The sequence below is a fragment of the Centruroides sculpturatus genome, unplaced genomic scaffold (assembly GCF_000671375.1).
Source record: "Centruroides sculpturatus isolate CEXI.00-Female unplaced genomic scaffold, Cexi_2.0 scaffold261, whole genome shotgun sequence".
Lineage (NCBI taxonomy): Eukaryota > Metazoa > Arthropoda > Arachnida > Scorpiones > Buthidae > Centruroides > Centruroides sculpturatus.
In genome coordinates, this window is record NW_019384426.1 from 419,831 (window position 1) to 443,388 (window position 23,558).

General features: G+C 33.1%; 1 protein-coding gene across 2 annotated transcripts in view; it reads right to left on the bottom strand.

The window, feature by feature from the left end:
• The window catches only part of LOC111619583 (zinc finger MIZ domain-containing protein 1-like), a 111,180-nt gene extending 107,406 nt beyond the window's left edge, over positions 1 to 3,774 (bottom strand). Inside the window, exon 1 of one of the 2 annotated variants that reach the window (XM_023361332.1) lies at positions 3,406 to 3,774. The gene's annotated coding sequence lies outside the window, so the exon portion shown is untranslated. The remainder of the gene's footprint in view (positions 1 to 3,405) is intronic. The other variant, XM_023361331.1, reaches the window with a different exon arrangement.
• Positions 3,775 to 23,558: the final 19,784 nt, after the last annotated feature.

Consider the following 23,558-nt stretch of genomic DNA (forward strand, 5'->3'; position numbering starts at 1 on the left):
ACCTGTTCCCATTAGAGGGGGATAATGACCTGTCAGACTCCTACACCTGTACAACACCCCCGTTTTTCGAGAAGATAGACTATCCCGAAATGGTTCCTCCTTTCTTTTTTGATCTGAAAAAACCTGTTTATTATCTGTAAATTGTTTCTTTGGTGATATATGTGTGAAACTATCTCCATTCAGCAAATGGGTTACATATTTTGAAATTTCTTACGGATATACTCTATATAATTTCTTTTAGAAAATGTTTACAGTGAAAATCCTTTAATTATGCTAGTTGAATAAACGTGTAAAAATTATATTATCTTAATTTTTATACGATTTTAAAGCTTTGTTGTATCAAAAACTGTATATTTAATTAAACGATATGGTTTCTTGAATTCGATTACAATATTTTAATTCGAAAAATTGAATTTTTCGATGATTAAAATTAAACCTTTATATTTCCTCAATGAAGCAGACAAAAATATTCAGAAAGCGCAAACTCGTACAAGGGAGTAACTGTAGCTGACATTTTAAACAAAGAACCACGTGGTTTTTGCGCGTGTACTTTATACGAAATGAACATTAAATAGGCACGTGAATTCATTGACAAAAATTTTAAACGACCACGTGAACGACACGAGGAGTAAAAGAAATTAATTAATAAATATAAGCCAAAAACACGTGAATCCATCCATTAAATAAATAAATCTATTTAGAAAATTAAACTTGATCGTTTTACCTTTCTAACGATTTCTAAATATTTGTGTAGAAACTAAAATAAGGTGTCGTGAACCCAAAATGTATCTTCTCATGTTCGACTCGACCTTGAGTCTTCGTGAAGTGTGGACAGCAGGTGGCCACCCCCCGTCCTTCCGGTTGAGTCCCTGACCGGAAGCTCCTTTCCCCAGGCATACTTCCGCTCGAGGCAGGTGTGTCACAGGAAATGTGATAAATTTCCGAACCAAGCAATTGAATTAAGAGATCGAACATCGAAAAAATAAACATTTAAGTGAAAGATATCAAATTTCGTTATTTCGTTACTCAACCTTTTTTTTCTAATTTCCTTCCATTCTGTTACGATCTTGACCGTCATTACACGCAAAAAGTCAGGTTTAAAAAGAAAAGAAAAAAATAGTTTTATCGAAAACGTTATTCGTAATAGTGTTGCCTAGCAACCCAATCACGTGTCACGGGTGATTAGTATGCAAAAGTGGATCAACCTTCACTTAGGTAGGCAACAATGGCGGCGGTGAAAGATGAAGCCTATTCATTATCAAGTCATTTAACGCAGAATGTCACTGATACATAAAAATATATTTTTAACGAGGGTATAAATAATTAAGCATCGTATTCTCAACCGTTACTGAAGATAAAAACTAGCCAGAGGGTTATAAATCACAGTAGAAAATTGTAAACTCAGTTGATTAAGACCAGAGAGTGTCGGGTGGCATCACGTTATGCACCCGTAGCGTACGCGAGAATAAACAAACGTCAACAGAGAATTATCCAATCCAGATCATAACTCACCCTATACGTGTCACATGATTCCGATAAAGCGGCTGTGGCACAAGCATATAAATTAGCACAAACTTCCCCCATATAAACCCCACTATTTTGGAATTTCGAGATTATGAGGGCAAACATACTGTAAAGATCTATTAACGGAATAACCGATCGACATCATAAATCACTTACTCAAGCTGTAAAATCGCATGATTAAGTTGAGAAATATTCATGCAGATGTCAAGTACATAATGTCCAAACCGGGCATAACACCTGAGTTCAACCGGGGAACCATTCTTAATTAATATCATAAAGGAGACCCGAAAAGCTGTCATCTGTCAACTACCTGGGAGGTCACAAACCACCTGCCAACCACAGTAGTATCCCTTACATCTTGTTAACACTAGCCAGGGTGTTGAAATCCCACACGATAACACTAATTTAATGCATTAGAGCTACCAGTTGAGAATAATTGCTTTGGTTTACATATCGTATATATATACAATATACAGATGAAGATAATGGAATAAAATATGTATATTTAACAATTATTAAAGCTTAAATATGGAGCAAATCTTTAAAATTTCGGTTATTTTAAATGGAATCAAACTTGTATAACCGATAGTTTTAAACCCGAACTAACAAAGAACTAAATTTATCCAGAAATGTTAATTAAAATCAACTACAAAACTATAATTGAAGTCAAAATTTAGCGTAAAAATACCTTAAAAATCAAAGTTAATCCATCGAAAAGATTAATTTTATATAAATTTATAAACTAGTTTCATTTATTTCATTTAAAAATTTTATTAAAGGAAAAAAAAATGACGAAAAACAAAAGTCAGAAAAATTCAATAAAACACTTTTACAGTCATTTACAAGAATTAAATATAGGCAAAACTATTTTAAGAACAAGAATTTGAAAAACTATTTAGTTAAGTGAAAGTAGCCAGAGCGGAGAGTAACCAGTTCTCATTTGTTCGCCACTAGCCAACGATAGTTTTATTGTTAAAATCCAAGTGAACGAACCTTGCCTCAAGAATTCCAGCCTTCCCACGAAGAAAATGGGAGGGGAGGGAGGACAGATGACTGAGAAGGCAAACCAGTCTTGTCTAACTAGACCTAGTTTATCTATCTGTTAGGTCGTCACACTATAGCCAGTTCTGCGCCAATGACACTTTCGAATAGTGTTCGACCAGAACATTATCAGTTTCAATTAATTTCCTCCCTGTTTATTATAAATCACTGACATTGGCAACGTGCCCCACACTATCACGTGTTTCAATATACGTGTAAGCTTATATTACGCAGATAGACTGTTAAAAAAAGGTAATACGACCTCTGAAATATGGTATAAATACCTCCCTATACACTCCTTTACTCCTCTTTTCTCAATTAAGTTAACCAACACGTGACCTGAAAGAAATACTTTCAAAGAGGTCCGAGTACATAGTGTGGACGGGGGACTTTCCAGCTACAGCTGTGAATGGCAGTTGTGAGGTTCTTATGACCCCGACGACCTTCTGAAACTGGTTAGTAGTCAAAACTGAAAAGCAGAGGCGGCAATACTATGTCAATTGACTATCGAGAATATCTTTATCCCATTACATGCTTCGAAAAGGGAGGGAAAAAAGTTGAATACAAAACGTTACGAGGTTGAAATTATCCCAATAAAATTCGCACATGTGAACTACTTGCATGCTTAAAAACGATCACGTGTTCTCTGTCATTACGTATAACAAAGAGAAAGGTTAGCCGTCGTGATGATGTCACAATATAACATGGGACTGTCCCTTTGTTCGACATCACGGCGTCAGATATATCAGCCGGTTGCAGAAAGTGGTCCGCGATCCGCCATCTGGCGCAACACACGTCTATAACATCACTAACTAGCAGATTAAGAAAAAGGTAACTTACCGTCACGTTGGAATCATTTCCGGAATGGCCACGTGACAGCCGACGTCATCGCCGCACAACTTCCGCCGTGAATGAAAACACATAAACACCTTCCGTCCGAAACAAAAAAAAATAAAAAATAAAACACACTCGATAGTCTGATGCTCGAACACCCGGAGAAAGAGGGTCTTCAAGTCTCGGGTTACACTTCTCAACCGATATGGCAGATAGAATGTCTTCTTGTGTTGGCACACTACAGAGAAACACCTATATCCCGCCGGTTTTTATCTGCAGACAAATGGCGCGAAGAGAAAAGCTAATCGTCCTTCGCCAGCTGACGATTTCGCTCTCTGCAAGGCCTAGCACTGATCTGCACAACACGTTACACTTCTATCCACGTGACAGCCACAGTGTGAACGAACGTGGTGCGCTCTGGTGGCGAAGAGGAAAAGCACACCACCGTTCTCCCCTCCTTTCCAACAATCGATGTTGAGAGAAACTATAGCAATCTTCTTTTTTTTAAAAAAAAAAAGATAGAAAAAAAACAAACTGAATTCATAAAAGTCGCCGAATATAACTTTAAAAAATTTTATTTGCTTCCATGTTTTAAAATGGATCGAAAAAGAAAACAATAAAAGAGTTTTGAAGTAAAAAAAAACGGAAAATAATGCTATAAATAACTCGGATTGGTTAGATTTATAAAAGATTCGTTATTTCATAATTTAAATATTTAAAATCGACCAATAAGATGGCGTGATTTTTAAATTTCAAATAACTCCTCTTGCTTATTGGAAAATTTATTTATTTTTTTTTATATCATCCAATCGGCAATTAATTTCGAATAAATTGATTACGTTTCGTACATAATTATCCAATCACTTACTACGACTTTTAAATTTAAACACTAAATGTTAATTACTTATTAAAATATAATTAAATATTTAATCAATATTATAAATAAGAAAATCAAATATTTTAAAAATAACATTTCGTGACAGAAATAAAAGCAATTAAATTTTTAATTTTTATTATTATTATTATTATTTTCTTTCTTATTTTTCTTAAATTCGAGATTTGAAATTACCCGATTAGCTACGTCACAACAAAGCAACCAATTAATGTTTAATATATTATTTTAAATACTTCAATTATCTGGTATGATTGGTTAATTAAATATTTAAACTGTTATTATTATAATTATGGTTCAAAGAAGGATTTTTTTTTCGTTTTAGTAATTTTACATTCCAATATTATAATAGAGATTAATTCAATGATTACTTTTTTAAATTATAATAACATTGAGTAAAGAAAAAAAGAAAAGAAAAAAATTCGTTACGTCACAAAATCAATAAAATTTACTGCTGAAAAATTTTTTAAAAATTTAAATTAATTCGTTCTTAATGTTTTCTTTTTTATATAAAAAGAAAACTGATTTTTTACGTCATGAAAATAAACCAATAAATGTCTCTGTATTTTTTTTTATATTTTTAAAATCTCGCGCAGTGATTGGTTAATATTCGTTTTAATTTCTTTATTGGAAAGAGAAATAATTTTTTGTTACGTCACCAGGTTAAACCAATAAACGTTGAAAATACTTTTAAAATTATTTTTAAACTTTATAACGCATTAAAATGACTGTTTTTAGATTTTTTAATAATTTTTTGAGTGCTTATTAATAAATTTCATTTCGAAAAACCAAAATCTTATTAAGGGAGGAAAATATTCATGTTCTCATCCAGGTGTCAGCATGATTATCCGATCCATGACGTCACACAGCAAGCTGGTCACAAAGAAGAATGACGTAACTGAGGGGACAAATGAATCGATCTTTCCCCTCTGACGTGTCAATCTAGATAGTTATGAGTAAGCCGTGACCCACACGAAAATAATTAAATCCTAATATCTGATTGGAGCAAAACTGGAGGGTAGAAAATGCTAAAAGTATGAAAATCAGAGCAGTCTTTTACTAACTTGTGGCTAGCCGGAAGGTCATACTGGAACTAATCAGTTCCGGGTGGAGAATAATTGTGGGTCAAGGAAAGGTGAGAGATCACGACGATTAAGGTGTCGGCATCTCTTTTGTTTGTTGCGTCATCGAGTACCTGCAAAGTACTTAGAATCACACCCATACATGTAAGAATTGTTAAGAAAACAACGCGTAAACGTCTTCGAAAGTAAAAGTGTCGCCGAAGAGGGATTTAAAAGAGAACAATGCCCTGCCTTTCCTTTCCGTAATGCCATTGGTTTGCTTCGGTGACGTCACGGCATGGCACTTACAAAGCAACATTTCGGAAATCGAATTCTTGACTTCCATTACAGATACATCCGAGGCCAAATGCAACAGAAGTATGGAGAGATATAAATTGAAAAATGTGAAAAAAAAAGGTTAACTTTAAAAAATACTATCCTTTTCTTTGACTTGTTTTTAAATTTTATAAGCCATATTTTCTGTTGAATTTTTTCCCTTCAAACAAGATCTGAAGCAACTACCGATAGTTACTTCAGCTGTTTTTTTAATAGTATAGTCGCTTCAAAGTAAAGCTTGCAACTGGAGTGTAGTCATTTCAAAGGTTTAAAGAGCTGAAATTCTGCTTGAATTACTGATACAGGAGATACAGTTAAGAGTCATATCAATTAGATACTTTTTGCATTTCTTCTAGGCATGCTTTCACGAGTACTTTCATGCTTTACAGGCATGATATACGTCATATCTTTGTCATACTTTTAAAGCATGAAATTCTTGCTGAATGCCTGAAAGATAATATCAAATTCTTACTAAATAAATGCCTCTGGGTAATTGTTTCAAACGAAGCTTTAACAAAATACTAAAAGGGGTGCACGTTAACCATTTTGTATTCCATTTAGGAGTTCAGGAAGGATGAATCACCCTTCTAACTTATACATATAAATCAGATGATTATGAAATTTATTATTATTATTTATTTAATATTTCTCTGGAGATATGAAAATGAGAAATATCGTGTTGAATATAGTTACAATTTAGTTGCCATACTTGGACCTTACACGTAATCTCCTGTTTGGACACACGCGAGCCAGATCTCTCTCTTTGTAAAGAATATAAACCAATCTGGAACCTCCTAGAACTTTTTAGAGGGGCTGAAAATAGAATAAACTCGGAAAGGTGTTTGGGTTCGGTGACTGTAAACATTGGTACAAATAAAGTAAGGCTACTCGGTTCGTCCTGTATCAAATTTCAGAAGTCAGACGGAGTGAAGAATGCTACTTTATTTTCTGTTAGGGAACATCGGGTATGAGGTTAAACGAAAAAATAGGTCAAATATTAAAGTCCAAAATAAAAAATGAGCGAAATATATATCGTTAACAATATATTTCTTTTTAAAAAAACATTAATTTTTCTATATGTTAATAGACAATTTCAAACTTCTTGGAGTTCCACTTTGTTCGCGTNAAAATCACTTAAAAATATAATTAAAATTAAAAATCTAAAAGAGAAAAGTTTATTAAGGCGCGAAATTTGGGCGGAGAGCGCGTAATTAATTAAATTTAAAATTACCATCGTGCCCTATATATTATAAAGCTATAAATGTCTAATTAGCGAAAATCTGCACACACACACATATAAAAGAAGTGAACATGAGAGATTTTTATCTTCTAAGCGTGTACTGTAAAACTCGTTTCTAACGTTAGATTTAGAAAATGGTGAACTTGTTATGGTTAAATAGGGGATTCCCCAATGTGGAATGTAGAAACACGTGTTTTCGATTCAAAATATCATTCTGAGCATGCCCAGTTTATAGAATTAGATTGACGTCTGGTTTAACCTTTGTACTTTACTTACCATTTAACTTATCAGAATATCGAGAAATTTGCTTTAAAACATGTTAAATTATTTACTACAAGTGAGATTTATTACTTTTTTTTTTAAACTGGAACATATTTCTCTTCCTCGTATTTAACTATGGGAGAATACATTAAAAGCCAACGATCTCTTTTGGATATATTTAAGGGGGATCTTCTATGTGTTTTCCTTGACCAATCAGAAAATTAAAGATAAAATGTAATATAACGCATGGTTAAGCAGCTCACGGCGTGTTTCACCGCTAGGGTGCTACCTGTTCCCATTAGAGGGGGATAATGACCTGTCAGACTCCTACACCTGTACAACACCCCCGTTTTTCGAGAAGATAGACTATCCCGAAATGGTTCCTCCTTTCTTTTTTGATCTGAAAAAACCTGTTTATTATCTGTAAATTGTTTCTTTGGTGATATATGTGTGAAACTATCTCCATTCAGCAAATGGGTTACATATTTTGAAATTTCTTACGGATATACTCTATATAATTTCTTTTAGAAAATGTTTACAGTGAAAATCCTTTAATTATGCTAGTTGAATAAACGTGTAAAAATTATATTATCTTAATTTTTATACGATTTTAAAGCTTTGTTGTATCAAAAACTGTATATTTAATTAAACGATATGGTTTCTTGAATTCGATTACAATATTTTAATTCGAAAAATTGAATTTTTCGATGATTAAAATTAAACCTTTATATTTCCTCAATGAAGCAGACAAAAATATTCAGAAAGCGCAAACTCGTACAAGGGAGTAACTGTAGCTGACATTTTAAACAAAGAACCACGTGGTTTTTGCGCGTGTACTTTATACGAAATGAACATTAAATAGGCACGTGAATTCATTGACAAAAATTTTAAACGACCACGTGAACGACACGAGGAGTAAAAGAAATTAATTAATAAATATAAGCCAAAAACACGTGAATCCATCCATTAAATAAATAAATCTATTTAGAAAATTAAACTTGATCGTTTTACCTTTCTAACGATTTCTAAATATTTGTGTAGAAACTAAAATAAGGTGTCGTGAACCCAAAATGTATCTTCTCATGTTCGACTCGACCTTGAGTCTTCGTGAAGTGTGGACAGCAGGTGGCCACCCCCCGTCCTTCCGGTTGAGTCCCTGACCGGAAGCTCCTTTCCCCAGGCATACTTCCGCTCGAGGCAGGTGTGTCACAGGAAATGTGATAAATTTCCGAACCAAGCAATTGAATTAAGAGATCGAACATCGAAAAAATAAACATTTAAGTGAAAGATATCAAATTTCGTTATTTCGTTACTCAACCTTTTTTTTCTAATTTCCTTCCATTCTGTTACGATCTTGACCGTCATTACACGCAAAAAGTCAGGTTTAAAAAGAAAAGAAAAAAATAGTTTTATCGAAAACGTTATTCGTAATAGTGTTGCCTAGCAACCCAATCACGTGTCACGGGTGATTAGTATGCAAAAGTGGATCAACCTTCACTTAGGTAGGCAACAATGGCGGCGGTGAAAGATGAAGCCTATTCATTATCAAGTCATTTAACGCAGAATGTCACTGATACATAAAAATATATTTTTAACGAGGGTATAAATAATTAAGCATCGTATTCTCAACCGTTACTGAAGATAAAAACTAGCCAGAGGGTTATAAATCACAGTAGAAAATTGTAAACTCAGTTGATTAAGACCAGAGAGTGTCGGGTGGCATCACGTTATGCACCCGTAGCGTACGCGAGAATAAACAAACGTCAACAGAGAATTATCCAATCCAGATCATAACTCACCCTATACGTGTCACATGATTCCGATAAAGCGGCTGTGGCACAAGCATATAAATTAGCACAAACTTCCCCCATATAAACCCCACTATTTTGGAATTTCGAGATTATGAGGGCAAACATACTGTAAAGATCTATTAACGGAATAACCGATCGACATCATAAATCACTTACTCAAGCTGTAAAATCGCATGATTAAGTTGAGAAATATTCATGCAGATGTCAAGTACATAATGTCCAAACCGGGCATAACACCTGAGTTCAACCGGGGAACCATTCTTAATTAATATCATAAAGGAGACCCGAAAAGCTGTCATCTGTCAACTACCTGGGAGGTCACAAACCACCTGCCAACCACAGTAGTATCCCTTACATCTTGTTAACACTAGCCAGGGTGTTGAAATCCCACACGATAACACTAATTTAATGCATTAGAGCTACCAGTTGAGAATAATTGCTTTGGTTTACATATCGTATATATATACAATATACAGATGAAGATAATGGAATAAAATATGTATATTTAACAATTATTAAAGCTTAAATATGGAGCAAATCTTTAAAATTTCGGTTATTTTAAATGGAATCAAACTTGTATAACCGATAGTTTTAAACCCGAACTAACAAAGAACTAAATTTATCCAGAAATGTTAATTAAAATCAACTACAAAACTATAATTGAAGTCAAAATTTAGCGTAAAAATACCTTAAAAATCAAAGTTAATCCATCGAAAAGATTAATTTTATATAAATTTATAAACTAGTTTCATTTATTTCATTTAAAAATTTTATTAAAGGAAAAAAAAATGACGAAAAACAAAAGTCAGAAAAATTCAATAAAACACTTTTACAGTCATTTACAAGAATTAAATATAGGCAAAACTATTTTAAGAACAAGAATTTGAAAAACTATTTAGTTAAGTGAAAGTAGCCAGAGCGGAGAGTAACCAGTTCTCATTTGTTCGCCACTAGCCAACGATAGTTTTATTGTTAAAATCCAAGTGAACGAACCTTGCCTCAAGAATTCCAGCCTTCCCACGAAGAAAATGGGAGGGGAGGGAGGACAGATGACTGAGAAGGCAAACCAGTCTTGTCTAACTAGACCTAGTTTATCTATCTGTTAGGTCGTCACACTATAGCCAGTTCTGCGCCAATGACACTTTCGAATAGTGTTCGACCAGAACATTATCAGTTTCAATTAATTTCCTCCCTGTTTATTATAAATCACTGACATTGGCAACGTGCCCCACACTATCACGTGTTTCAATATACGTGTAAGCTTATATTACGCAGATAGACTGTTAAAAAAAGGTAATACGACCTCTGAAATATGGTATAAATACCTCCCTATACACTCCTTTACTCCTCTTTTCTCAATTAAGTTAACCAACACGTGACCTGAAAGAAATACTTTCAAAGAGGTCCGAGTACATAGTGTGGACGGGGGACTTTCCAGCTACAGCTGTGAATGGCAGTTGTGAGGTTCTTATGACCCCGACGACCTTCTGAAACTGGTTAGTAGTCAAAACTGAAAAGCAGAGGCGGCAATACTATGTCAATTGACTATCGAGAATATCTTTATCCCATTACATGCTTCGAAAAGGGAGGGAAAAAAGTTGAATACAAAACGTTACGAGGTTGAAATTATCCCAATAAAATTCGCACATGTGAACTACTTGCATGCTTAAAAACGATCACGTGTTCTCTGTCATTACGTATAACAAAGAGAAAGGTTAGCCGTCGTGATGATGTCACAATATAACATGGGACTGTCCCTTTGTTCGACATCACGGCGTCAGATATATCAGCCGGTTGCAGAAAGTGGTCCGCGATCCGCCATCTGGCGCAACACACGTCTATAACATCACTAACTAGCAGATTAAGAAAAAGGTAACTTACCGTCACGTTGGAATCATTTCCGGAATGGCCACGTGACAGCCGACGTCATCGCCGCACAACTTCCGCCGTGAATGAAAACACATAAACACCTTCCGTCCGAAACAAAAAAAAATAAAAAATAAAACACACTCGATAGTCTGATGCTCGAACACCCGGAGAAAGAGGGTCTTCAAGTCTCGGGTTACACTTCTCAACCGATATGGCAGATAGAATGTCTTCTTGTGTTGGCACACTACAGAGAAACACCTATATCCCGCCGGTTTTTATCTGCAGACAAATGGCGCGAAGAGAAAAGCTAATCGTCCTTCGCCAGCTGACGATTTCGCTCTCTGCAAGGCCTAGCACTGATCTGCACAACACGTTACACTTCTATCCACGTGACAGCCACAGTGTGAACGAACGTGGTGCGCTCTGGTGGCGAAGAGGAAAAGCACACCACCGTTCTCCCCTCCTTTCCAACAATCGATGTTGAGAGAAACTATAGCAATCTTCTTTTTTTTAAAAAAAAAAAGATAGAAAAAAAACAAACTGAATTCATAAAAGTCGCCGAATATAACTTTAAAAAATTTTATTTGCTTCCATGTTTTAAAATGGATCGAAAAAGAAAACAATAAAAGAGTTTTGAAGTAAAAAAAAACGGAAAATAATGCTATAAATAACTCGGATTGGTTAGATTTATAAAAGATTCGTTATTTCATAATTTAAATATTTAAAATCGACCAATAAGATGGCGTGATTTTTAAATTTCAAATAACTCCTCTTGCTTATTGGAAAATTTATTTATTTTTTTTTATATCATCCAATCGGCAATTAATTTCGAATAAATTGATTACGTTTCGTACATAATTATCCAATCACTTACTACGACTTTTAAATTTAAACACTAAATGTTAATTACTTATTAAAATATAATTAAATATTTAATCAATATTATAAATAAGAAAATCAAATATTTTAAAAATAACATTTCGTGACAGAAATAAAAGCAATTAAATTTTTAATTTTTATTATTATTATTATTATTTTCTTTCTTATTTTTCTTAAATTCGAGATTTGAAATTACCCGATTAGCTACGTCACAACAAAGCAACCAATTAATGTTTAATATATTATTTTAAATACTTCAATTATCTGGTATGATTGGTTAATTAAATATTTAAACTGTTATTATTATAATTATGGTTCAAAGAAGGATTTTTTTTTCGTTTTAGTAATTTTACATTCCAATATTATAATAGAGATTAATTCAATGATTACTTTTTTAAATTATAATAACATTGAGTAAAGAAAAAAAGAAAAGAAAAAAATTCGTTACGTCACAAAATCAATAAAATTTACTGCTGAAAAATTTTTTAAAAATTTAAATTAATTCGTTCTTAATGTTTTCTTTTTTATATAAAAAGAAAACTGATTTTTTACGTCATGAAAATAAACCAATAAATGTCTCTGTATTTTTTTTTATATTTTTAAAATCTCGCGCAGTGATTGGTTAATATTCGTTTTAATTTCTTTATTGGAAAGAGAAATAATTTTTTGTTACGTCACCAGGTTAAACCAATAAACGTTGAAAATACTTTTAAAATTATTTTTAAACTTTATAACGCATTAAAATGACTGTTTTTAGATTTTTTAATAATTTTTTGAGTGCTTATTAATAAATTTCATTTCGAAAAACCAAAATCTTATTAAGGGAGGAAAATATTCATGTTCTCATCCAGGTGTCAGCATGATTATCCGATCCATGACGTCACACAGCAAGCTGGTCACAAAGAAGAATGACGTAACTGAGGGGACAAATGAATCGATCTTTCCCCTCTGACGTGTCAATCTAGATAGTTATGAGTAAGCCGTGACCCACACGAAAATAATTAAATCCTAATATCTGATTGGAGCAAAACTGGAGGGTAGAAAATGCTAAAAGTATGAAAATCAGAGCAGTCTTTTACTAACTTGTGGCTAGCCGGAAGGTCATACTGGAACTAATCAGTTCCGGGTGGAGAATAATTGTGGGTCAAGGAAAGGTGAGAGATCACGACGATTAAGGTGTCGGCATCTCTTTTGTTTGTTGCGTCATCGAGTACCTGCAAAGTACTTAGAATCACACCCATACATGTAAGAATTGTTAAGAAAACAACGCGTAAACGTCTTCGAAAGTAAAAGTGTCGCCGAAGAGGGATTTAAAAGAGAACAATGCCCTGCCTTTCCTTTCCGTAATGCCATTGGTTTGCTTCGGTGACGTCACGGCATGGCACTTACAAAGCAACATTTCGGAAATCGAATTCTTGACTTCCATTACAGATACATCCGAGGCCAAATGCAACAGAAGTATGGAGAGATATAAATTGAAAAATGTGAAAAAAAAAGGTTAACTTTAAAAAATACTATCCTTTTCTTTGACTTGTTTTTAAATTTTATAAGCCATATTTTCTGTTGAATTTTTTCCCTTCAAACAAGATCTGAAGCAACTACCGATAGTTACTTCAGCTGTTTTTTTAATAGTATAGTCGCTTCAAAGTAAAGCTTGCAACTGGAGTGTAGTCATTTCAAAGGTTTAAAGAGCTGAAATTCTGCTTGAATTACTGATACAGGAGATACAGTTAAGAGTCATATCAATTAGATACTTTTTGCATTTCTTCTAGGCATGCTTTCACGAGTACTTTCATGCTTTACAGGCATGATATACGTCATATCTTTGTCATACTTTTAAAGCATGAAATTCTTGCTGAATGCCTGAAAGATAATATCAAATTCTTACTAAATAAATGCCTCTGGGTAATTGTTTCAAACGAAGCTTTAACAAAATACTAAAAGGGGTGCACGTTAACCATTTTGTATTCTCTTTAGGAGTTCAGGAAGGATGAATCACCCTTCTAACTTATACATATAAATCAGATGATTATGAAATTTATTATTATTATTTATTTAATATTTCTCTGGAGATATGAAAATGAGAAATATCGTGTTGAATATAGTTACAATTTAGTTGCCATACTTGGACCTTACACGTAATCTCCTGTTTGGACACACGCGAGCCAGATCTCTCTCTTTGTAAAGAATATAAACCAATCTGGAACCTCCTAGAACTTTTTAGAGGGGCTGAAAATAGAATAAACTCGGAAAGGTGTTTGGGTTCGGTGACTGTAAACATTGGTACAAATAAAGTAAGGCTACTCGGTTTGTCCTGTATCAAATTTCAGAAGTCAGACGGAGTGAAGAATGCTACTTTATTTTCTGTTAGGGAACATCGGGTATGAGGTTAAACGAAAAAATAGGTCAAATATTAAAGTCCAAAATAAAAAATGAGCGAAATATATATCGTTAACAATATATTTCTTTTTAAAAAAACATTAATTTTTCTATATGTTAATAGACAATTTCAAACTTCTTGGAGTTCCACTTTGTTCGCGTTTAAAATATTTTAGGATTCTTCTATTAGATAAAATAATACGATTTAAAAAAAGAAAAATAAACCATAATTTTGGCAATTTTTGGATTTTTATGAGAAAAAAAATTGAGATTCCCGTTTTATCTCAAAGGAAATGTGAAAAAAAAATTTCAGAGGAAATTGTAGAATTCTCGAGAATTGAATCAGAAGAAACAGGGGATAGTTGGATATTTTTTTGAGTAAGAAACTAAAGAATTTTCGTTTTTTTTAAATAAAATATCAGAGGAATTTAGGGGATTCTCTTGCTTATTATAAAAGATTAAAGGATCTTTTAAAAATATCTACTCGAAGATCTTTAACAATTGAAAACAAATAAATAATTTAGAATTTTCTAGGTTGTAAAAGATCATATTTAAGAGAGAGAAAAAAAAGGTTAAAGTAGTTTTGTATAACCTTGTAGAATTTTCTTAAACGGTCTAAATTTGAACAAGATCATTTAGTTACGCGAACAATGGTAGTAGATCAACTTGCGACAGAATTCGTGCAAGATTGTATTCCAGAAGCATTGTCGAGCTTGTCCTTGTTGGTGGGAATAAATTTCTCTGGATACACGATGTGGGATATTGTTACTCGAATAAAGAATACAAAATAGAAAGAATTATCTTTAAAAATTGCTACATAGTAGGGGTATAATGATAGTTAATGCGACTAGCTAAACATTTTGATCTAGGAAGGTTTATTTGGATGTCATTCCAAGTGGAGCTAAACCTGAATGGGACATTTTTTGGAGTTAAATATGGCAAAGAAAAATTACTTCATTGTTTTCAACATTTTCAGGCATAAAACTCACGTTTTCTCTATTAGTTCCCACTCACCATCCGGGATGAAATTTAATTAACAATTTTATTTTTAAAATAAAAAAATCAGTACAGGGAAAACCACGGGGGTTTACTTCATATCTAGAGAATTATGGGGAATTTTTGCATAAAGTGCGTGATGCATCATCCGCTTTGTAATCCCTGTTGGATCGTGTATCGGATATGGATCCTATATGACTAAATAAATCGAAATACGTTTCCTGATAGAAATATAGCGATGGAATAATTCTTTTCGGTTTCTATTTGCTTTAAAATTTTCCTATTCTCTCTAAAAAATATGTCGACATTGAAAGAATAAGAGTGCTTTCAATAGCTTCAATACATATTTTTAGGAAAATTTTTAAGGAGTTTTGCGTGTATTATCTCATTTCTTCGTCTTTATCAGCTTTATCTCCTAAAATTATGCAAGCTATTGTTGAGTAAAGATATATTTTTAAACTTGATCACAACCTCTATTCTAGAGTCTATAGTTAAGATGTTTAAAGTGGAAGGGGTTGGATTATGTTAAAAATAATGCAAGTTAACAATAATAGATCTATTTTCCCTATACCTTTAGGCAATTTACCACAAAGAAATTGTGGTAGGTTGGCTAACTTTTCGGTTATATTCAAGTTGGCAAAAATTAAATTAACCAGAGCAGATGCTTTTTGTATCATTCCTGCGAACCCCTGATGTTAGGGGGATTATAGGAATCGTTAGTTTTTGCACCCTAAAGGCGCGGTCCTTTGGTACGTATGCCACTAGAGAGAAAGATGGAGAAAGAGACCTAATTTCAACTCCTCTTGTTTTCATTCCAGGGTCATCGAAAGTTGCTTTCCTTGATTCGCTTCTTGACAAATTTTCCGCTTCGTGTGTCCAAGCGACACAGCATCCGGAATAGACGCAGGCAACACCCCAAGATTGGAGAAAGTATAATCTGTGCATTCCAAACTCGTACAGTTTGAGAAGTTAGTTGCTATATTAATAACATATCGCTAATGTAATTGTCTGCCTTGAGGTGTAATAACTTCGACTGTTTCCAGGAAGAAATATTTCTGATAACCTTAGCAGATGAGTGAATACCCCAACGTTGTAGTGCTTAACACAAATTATAATCATTTTGGAATTCGTTAATACATGGTTGGAGTACTTAAATTTTGAATTTTTGATTACTTGAAAACTTGAAAATAACGTTCTTCAATTAAACATGCTTCAATTTTATCTTGTTATATTGTAAAATTCAACTCCGAAATTAAAGATTTTCTATTCTCTGACCTCATTTTGTAACTAAAGCTACTTTTTATGGCCATTAAGTAATTTTATTTTCTTTCGTGTGATCGTTTTATCAGTTAAATATCTCGTTAAATCACGGTACTTGAAGAATACTGTAATTTAGATGCTGTGAACATCGAGTAGCTTTAAATTTCGCAGCATTTCAGATTATCTAGTGAATTCTCTATACTTAGTTAATATTACTTGCGTATTGATAACTTTTCAGGAAGACTTAAGCATCCGTTTTAATATTCAACGAAGATATTTTCATAATTTTAAACTTGTTTTGAGTCTTACAGTTCCAATTGTTATCTTCTAATGAATGTTATAGCTCCACTAGTCCTACTTATCAATCTCCATTTAATATATTCTGGTCTCATTTATTAGTAACTATTGAATAATGTAGTCATCTTTATTAGCTTCCAGTGAATATTATAGTCCTATTCTTTAGATTCAAATAAAACTATAGTCTCGCTGAATATAGTCCTATTTATAATCTACATAATAAATTATATGTATAACCCTAAACTATATATATTTACAATCTTAGAATATAATCCTTTTTATCAGTTTGTAATGAATATTGAGGCTCTATTCTAGTTTCAAATGAATATTATAGTCCTAATTATCTAGTGAATATTAGAATATTCTATGAATATTGTAATTAAATCATTCCTAGTGATTAGTTTACTTCAATTATTTAATATCGTTGTCATAATAACCCTATTTATCAATTTCTAATGAAAGGATTACAAAAAGTATTCACTAGACTGTTGCTTACGATAAATAATATAATTAATATTCACTGTAAATTAATAAATAGAATTATTTATTGTGTATTGTCTGCATGAGTCCGGTATTGCTCTGGAGTTTCATGGGGTGGGGATTGGCGAGATTGGACTGCGCGAGGGTGATAAAAACAATGGCTTTAGTTACTAAAAGATATAGTACTTCTACAAAACACAATATATTGCTCAGAGTTAAGAGGAGTTGGGCCTTAGAAAAGGTTGGAGTGGTCCCCATAGTAGGCCTATTTTTTTCTGGGATGTCGAAGAATATTCATGCCAAATTTGATACGAATACGTTGAATGATGTAGAAGCCTTCACCTAACATACAATAAAACATACATATTTTGACTTTTATATATAAGATATAGATTATTTGCTTCTAGTTCATATTAAAGCTCAATTAATCTCAAAATTATCTTCATTTGAGCTCTTTATTTATAAACTCAGAAGAATATTAACTGTTAACTTGATTTATTAACTGGTTTACTGATTTAAACAGTATTTAAATCTGCACAATTGAACTAAATAAGATAACAAACATAAAAAAGCTTGTACTAAGATTCAGACAAGTAAATGAACTTTTGATTTTCCTGACATCCCCGATCACTATAGATTATCTTAAACCTCATCAGTTACATATAACGTCGTTTAAAACAATCTTTCGAGACTTCTGGTCTTTATTTTCGAGTTAAATGGGTCGATGGTCATCATTATTCACTTTAGTTATTATTTATAGAATAAAAACTGGTCAGCTTACAGAGATTAAAACCATATTTTGAGTTATATACAGTAATAAATACATACAACTAACGTCTGTTACTCAACATCCGACTATTTATTACACGAAATTCAAATTATATATACTACTAAATATCTCAAATCTGGATAATTTAAGGAGAGCAGCTTATATTTAAAGTGCTGTTTAACTAGAATATACTCTTCGCAAAAAAAATAAAAAATAAATAAAGCGGAGGCTAAAATGATGTGGAAAGTGGGCCAACCACTCCAGTTAAGTAGGCGATAACCCAGAATCGAAGAGAAACATATTCCTGTCCGAACTACAGTATCTGTATATATTTCGTCTTATTTTCCCTATTTTTTTCTCTTAATTTTAAGGTAATAGGGCCGTCTAGAAGTTAGTTTTATTGCATATTGTTCCATTTAATAATCTTAATTTGAATATAGCTTCGAGTTTAGATGTTCGTGCACCTTTGCAAATATGCCATCACCTACAACTAACTTCCAATTATGCTCTGAGGAAAAGCACTATTTGCAACTTTCTCTTCAAAGTATCCAACTCTCTCACTATTGACCCATTTAACAACAAGTTCTATTCTATAGTTAATATTTACATACAAATGAATTTAAAACGGTAATATAATCTGACCCTGTACTATATTACACAAAAGACTTTTTTTTTATTTATCGTCATCCATTGATTAAAAGTAGTGTAGTCTGGCTATGAGAAATTGCTAATTTGCAATCAAATTCTACTGTACGTACTCATCACGGTAAGTTTATGATCCTAAACAAAGTTTCATAAGGATGACTCGCAAGAAATTCTTAAAAAACAATCTTAAATTTATCTTAAAGTAGTCTTTAAATATTTACATTTTTTGAATAACCATGTAAATTCTTTATAAAAGCAATTTAAGTAGGAAAATCCTTAGGATATCCAGCAAAATTTCACATTTAATTCACTAGATTTTGAAGTGTTAAGAGAAAAACTGGATGCATGCCTTTTGATATGATGTAGAATGGACTATAAAACAAGAATTCAACTTACGTGAATCAGAAACACTATTTTTAACATTAATTTCTGAAGATATTCAATTTAATTTATAAATATTGAAATACTTCCTAATAAATATAGAGTTGGAGTGAATAAACAAAGAGCCAAAGCTAAAGATTCTTACATATTGAACACATTACAGTCGTTAAAATTATAAATTCAACTTTAAATTTTGCTACTATAAACGAGTTTTATGCACCGGACTTTACTATAAATTCCAACAGGTATACAATATTTGCGTGTGGTATTGTCTTTCAATCCATTCTGAAGTTACCCTTCGCAACTCCACCGAATAATGGCTTTGGTTGTCATGAAAGCCAATTTTTTTTTTTTGTATCTACCAACGTTTACATTATGGCAAACAAACAATTGTGCCACATTGACACTTGGCGATCCGATCCGCGGGGATGTAATCTGTGGCTCCCTCTGATGAAAGGAATGTGGGTCATAACGCGAACAGCGATTTGTTTCTTCTGTCAGTCGAGAGCTTCGGGTAAACGAACTCTCTCTAATCGATTAATAGAAGCTCAGATTATAACAGCAATTTAAACATTCCTCCATTATACTTTTTTTTTAAATCGTTAATTCTGTGAACCTTCCTCTTTGCAAAGCGTTGCGGCTTCACTGCATATCACCTATGTATTGCCGTCTACATTGTAGAAAAAAAAATATATGGATAAATTCGAGTTCCACTTTGAATTTTATCACTCAACTCTCTCGAGATAACGAGAAAACATCGAGCTCCCACATATCTATGGAGTAAACAACCAATGCTTTGGCATTCGTGATGAAGCGAAAGTGCAAACCGAGAAGATGCTTTTTTTTTTGCGTAGTAGAAGCACTGAATTTCTGGTCATAACTGTTACTTTATGGTGAGACATATAAAAATTTCATGATAATTTCACTTAAATTTGAAAATATTCCAGAAAGAAATGAGAGTGTTTACTCTTTATGCCCTCAACCACACGATAAACAGTTCGTTTTTGGGCGAATAAATCACATAACTTTAATTACTGAAGTATTCGTTTAACACTGATTTACTAAAATCCCACAAAAATTATCATTTTACATATTAATATATGGTTATATTAAACGAGCAACAGTTAATGAATGACGAGCGCCATAACCATGCGGTCACTTTTAATTCAAAGTCGATTATTGCGGATAAATTTCAATTAATTCAGTAAATTTGTGTATAATATTATAAATTATCAAACGTTTAAAATACTTTTTAAAAATATATAAAATTTTATTTAGAGAAAAAGCATTAAAATCATAGAAGAAGGATAATCGAAACCTAAAGCTATTTTGGGAGGGAGCTAAATGAAATTTCCAATATAATCGCTTTCCAAGAGAGAGAGAGAGAGACATTGGGCGGACCCGACTCATAAAAAGAAATCTGTCAGAACGCATGCCCAATTGAACAAGCGTGGGAACTTCCGCTTTGACGTCACAATTTCATAAGGGAGCTACCGTTAAGTGTATAGAAACAGGGAGGAAGAGAAAGAAAGAAAGAAAAAACGGATCCTACAACTAAGGGAAGTTTTAAAAAATCGCATCTCTTAAAACAAGAATTAAAAAAAAAAATACAGAAGCTTGATTGAACAAACTTGATGTTTCAAGCTAAGTCAAGCTGAGGGGGGAAGCTGCAACTTCCGCAACCGTTTCTTTGGTAAAATTTCCGAATCGGTCGGCCACTTGGCATTAGTGGGGCGCGCACTTGACTTGCCACAGCGTTACCTAGGAGACGGTGGCAACCGGTGAAATATAACCTAGAGGCCCGACAAGGAGGTGGAGGTGTTTGTGTCATTGATACACGCTCGTTCAAGATATCGACCGAAGAAACGGTAAACCCGACAGAAACTTACTCTCTAATGGAGTGTGGCCAAGCCAAGAAGCAAAGGAATTGTGTGGATCGATTTGAAGGAGTTTTGGCTACAATGGTTATACCGTATTTACGGTTATATTCCACTTAGTTTTTCAGTTCTATCTTCTTCCCTAGGGGAGAAGCAAAGGGGCGTTGAGGGGTGGCTGAATTCTTTGGTATTCTTACCTCCGGAGGCGAGTATGGGAGGTGCGGACGCATTTTAGAAGCAATTGCTAACTGACAATTATGGTCGAATGCAGAAGAGAGGACATGTTTGTCGCTGAAGAGTATCACATTCGCTTAATTGTTTTCTTATATATTCTTTTGCATTAATTGATTAAGTTGATGGAACGAATATGGCGTCGATTAAAATAATTAAGAATTGCAATGATCCTTTATGTTATCGGTTAATTTGATTAATGAATTTATTAATAACCCACCCCTTTTAACAATTGATGCTTACCTATTCTTAACTTTTCAAAAGAAATTTGTGCTTCGTGGTGCTTTATGTCTGCAATAATAACTTACTTAATAACCTATTAAATTTAATTAATTGCGTTTTTAAATTTATGTTTAAATTGCTTTGCAATTTTTTAAAAATTAAGATATTTTTTTTTTTTTTTTGCATCCTCAATTCCAATACTCTCTCTTGAATGCCCCTCCATTGCAAAATGTAATTGATCTATCTCAAAATTTTTCATGAAAAATTATATTGCTTTGCCAGATTGTTGGTTAAAACTTCTCAGAAATTGCATCCCGAGCAATTTAGGATGCAATTTTTGAGCTGTGAACACCATGAGCTGATCTAATTAGAAGGCGCACTCGAAGAATCCCAATAAAGATGCATCAAGATCAAATATGCAACAGAAAACCGCAGTTTTAGGTGTTCATCCTTAAAATCCCGATTTAAAAATAAGATTAATTAACATGTTCAATGCTCACTTACTAAACTAAATGAGATCCGGATTCATCCTCGATTAGTAGCTGTAGATTTTCAGTGATTTTCATCACAAAAATTATCAATTCTATAGGATAAAACTTAGAGCTGAACCTAGAGAATATACCTAATCTTAGAGATCCTTGCGTGTTAAATCCTAAAGCAATTTAATGGATAAAACACAGAGAAGAAGCTGAACCTTGAGAGTATCCTGATCGTCGAGAAGATCCTTGCGTGTTAAATCCTAAAGCAATTTAATGGATAAAACACAGAGAAGAAGCTGAACCTTGAGAGTATCCTGATCGTCGAGAAGATCCTTGCGTGTTAAATCCTAAAGCGTTTAATTAGCTATGAAAATAGTTCAAGGACGAAATGTGCCTTTATGTAGTGCGGGGTTCACATGATTATCCATTTAACCCTTTGCACAAATGTTGCTTCAACAACAAGCATAAAAATCCATTAAATATTAGATATTCTATCAATTATATATTCAAATCTGAGCAGTTTAACTGCTTGACAATCCACATTTAATAATTTTCGATACGTCAATCCGAGATGAATATTTTAGATCAAGTACGAATTTCAATTCATTCGATTAAAGATAGAACAGAATAATTTTGATCGAACACGAAAGTGAATGTCTTAAATATTTTAGATCGAATATTTTGATTGTTTTTTTTTCTTTTTTATTATTATTAAACACGAAAGTGAATATTTTGATTAAACTGGGATTTGGGCATTTGTGATTAAATATGTAATTTATAGTTTTAATTAAGTTTAATTTGATCAAAAATGCTAATTAACACAAACCAGATTAGTTTTTAATTAAACATGGATTGATCAAACGTAAAATTGAGGTTTTATGTCACATATTTCTCGATCAAAAACTATGTATTCTACTAAACACAATACTAGAGCAGCTACGTACAGAACCTACTTACATACCAAAAACGAAGCGTGTGGTACAATTGAAAACACCGAAACTGTACCTCGATCCTATGAGAATCGGGGAATACCAACACCCAGGTGTCCATACCCACTTCATCCTTTGTACGTATCCGGATTTAAACCCCACTTTCCTCTTTTTTCCATTGTTCTGCGGTCATTCGACAGCAATTAACCTACAGCGACGACAACAAAAGTGTTTACGGCTGCACTTTTACCGAAATGACACCTGCACAACCCAGAAGACAATCAATACGAGGTCAAACTTAAATTTTATTTTTGTTGAATCCATGTAGCAAATTGTTTATTATTGTAATGGAGAATAAGTGAGGTAAAGCAAGGTGGGCAACAAGTTAAATATCATATCGTTAAAGAATAACAAATATTTATCGAATATCGATGACGAGTGCGATGTTGAATGAATGAGCCTCCTCGCTACTTACAAAAGTGATACTCATCTTTAGTAGAAGGGCTTTAGATACCCGGTTGCATAAAGCTGAAGGTAAACACGATTTCTTAACCTTGTAAATAAATCGTGCATTTAAGGATTTTCATTATGTTGAGTGGAGAAACACGTCACTGCTTATACACCTTTCACTTCGATTGTGAAAGCTAAGAAACCAGTTGTGCGCTTTATAATCAAATTTTTACACGCTTCGTTTATTTCGTATTAATATTATTATTTAGGGAGTGGCGCGAAGTATGCGACTTCGCGACGAGTCGCGCTTCAAATATCTGTTCTTCACCGTTTAAATTATACCAAACAAACGATAAGATTCTACAGTGATCCGAATCGATAAATATTTTAAATTATTCTGTGACGTGAAGAAAGG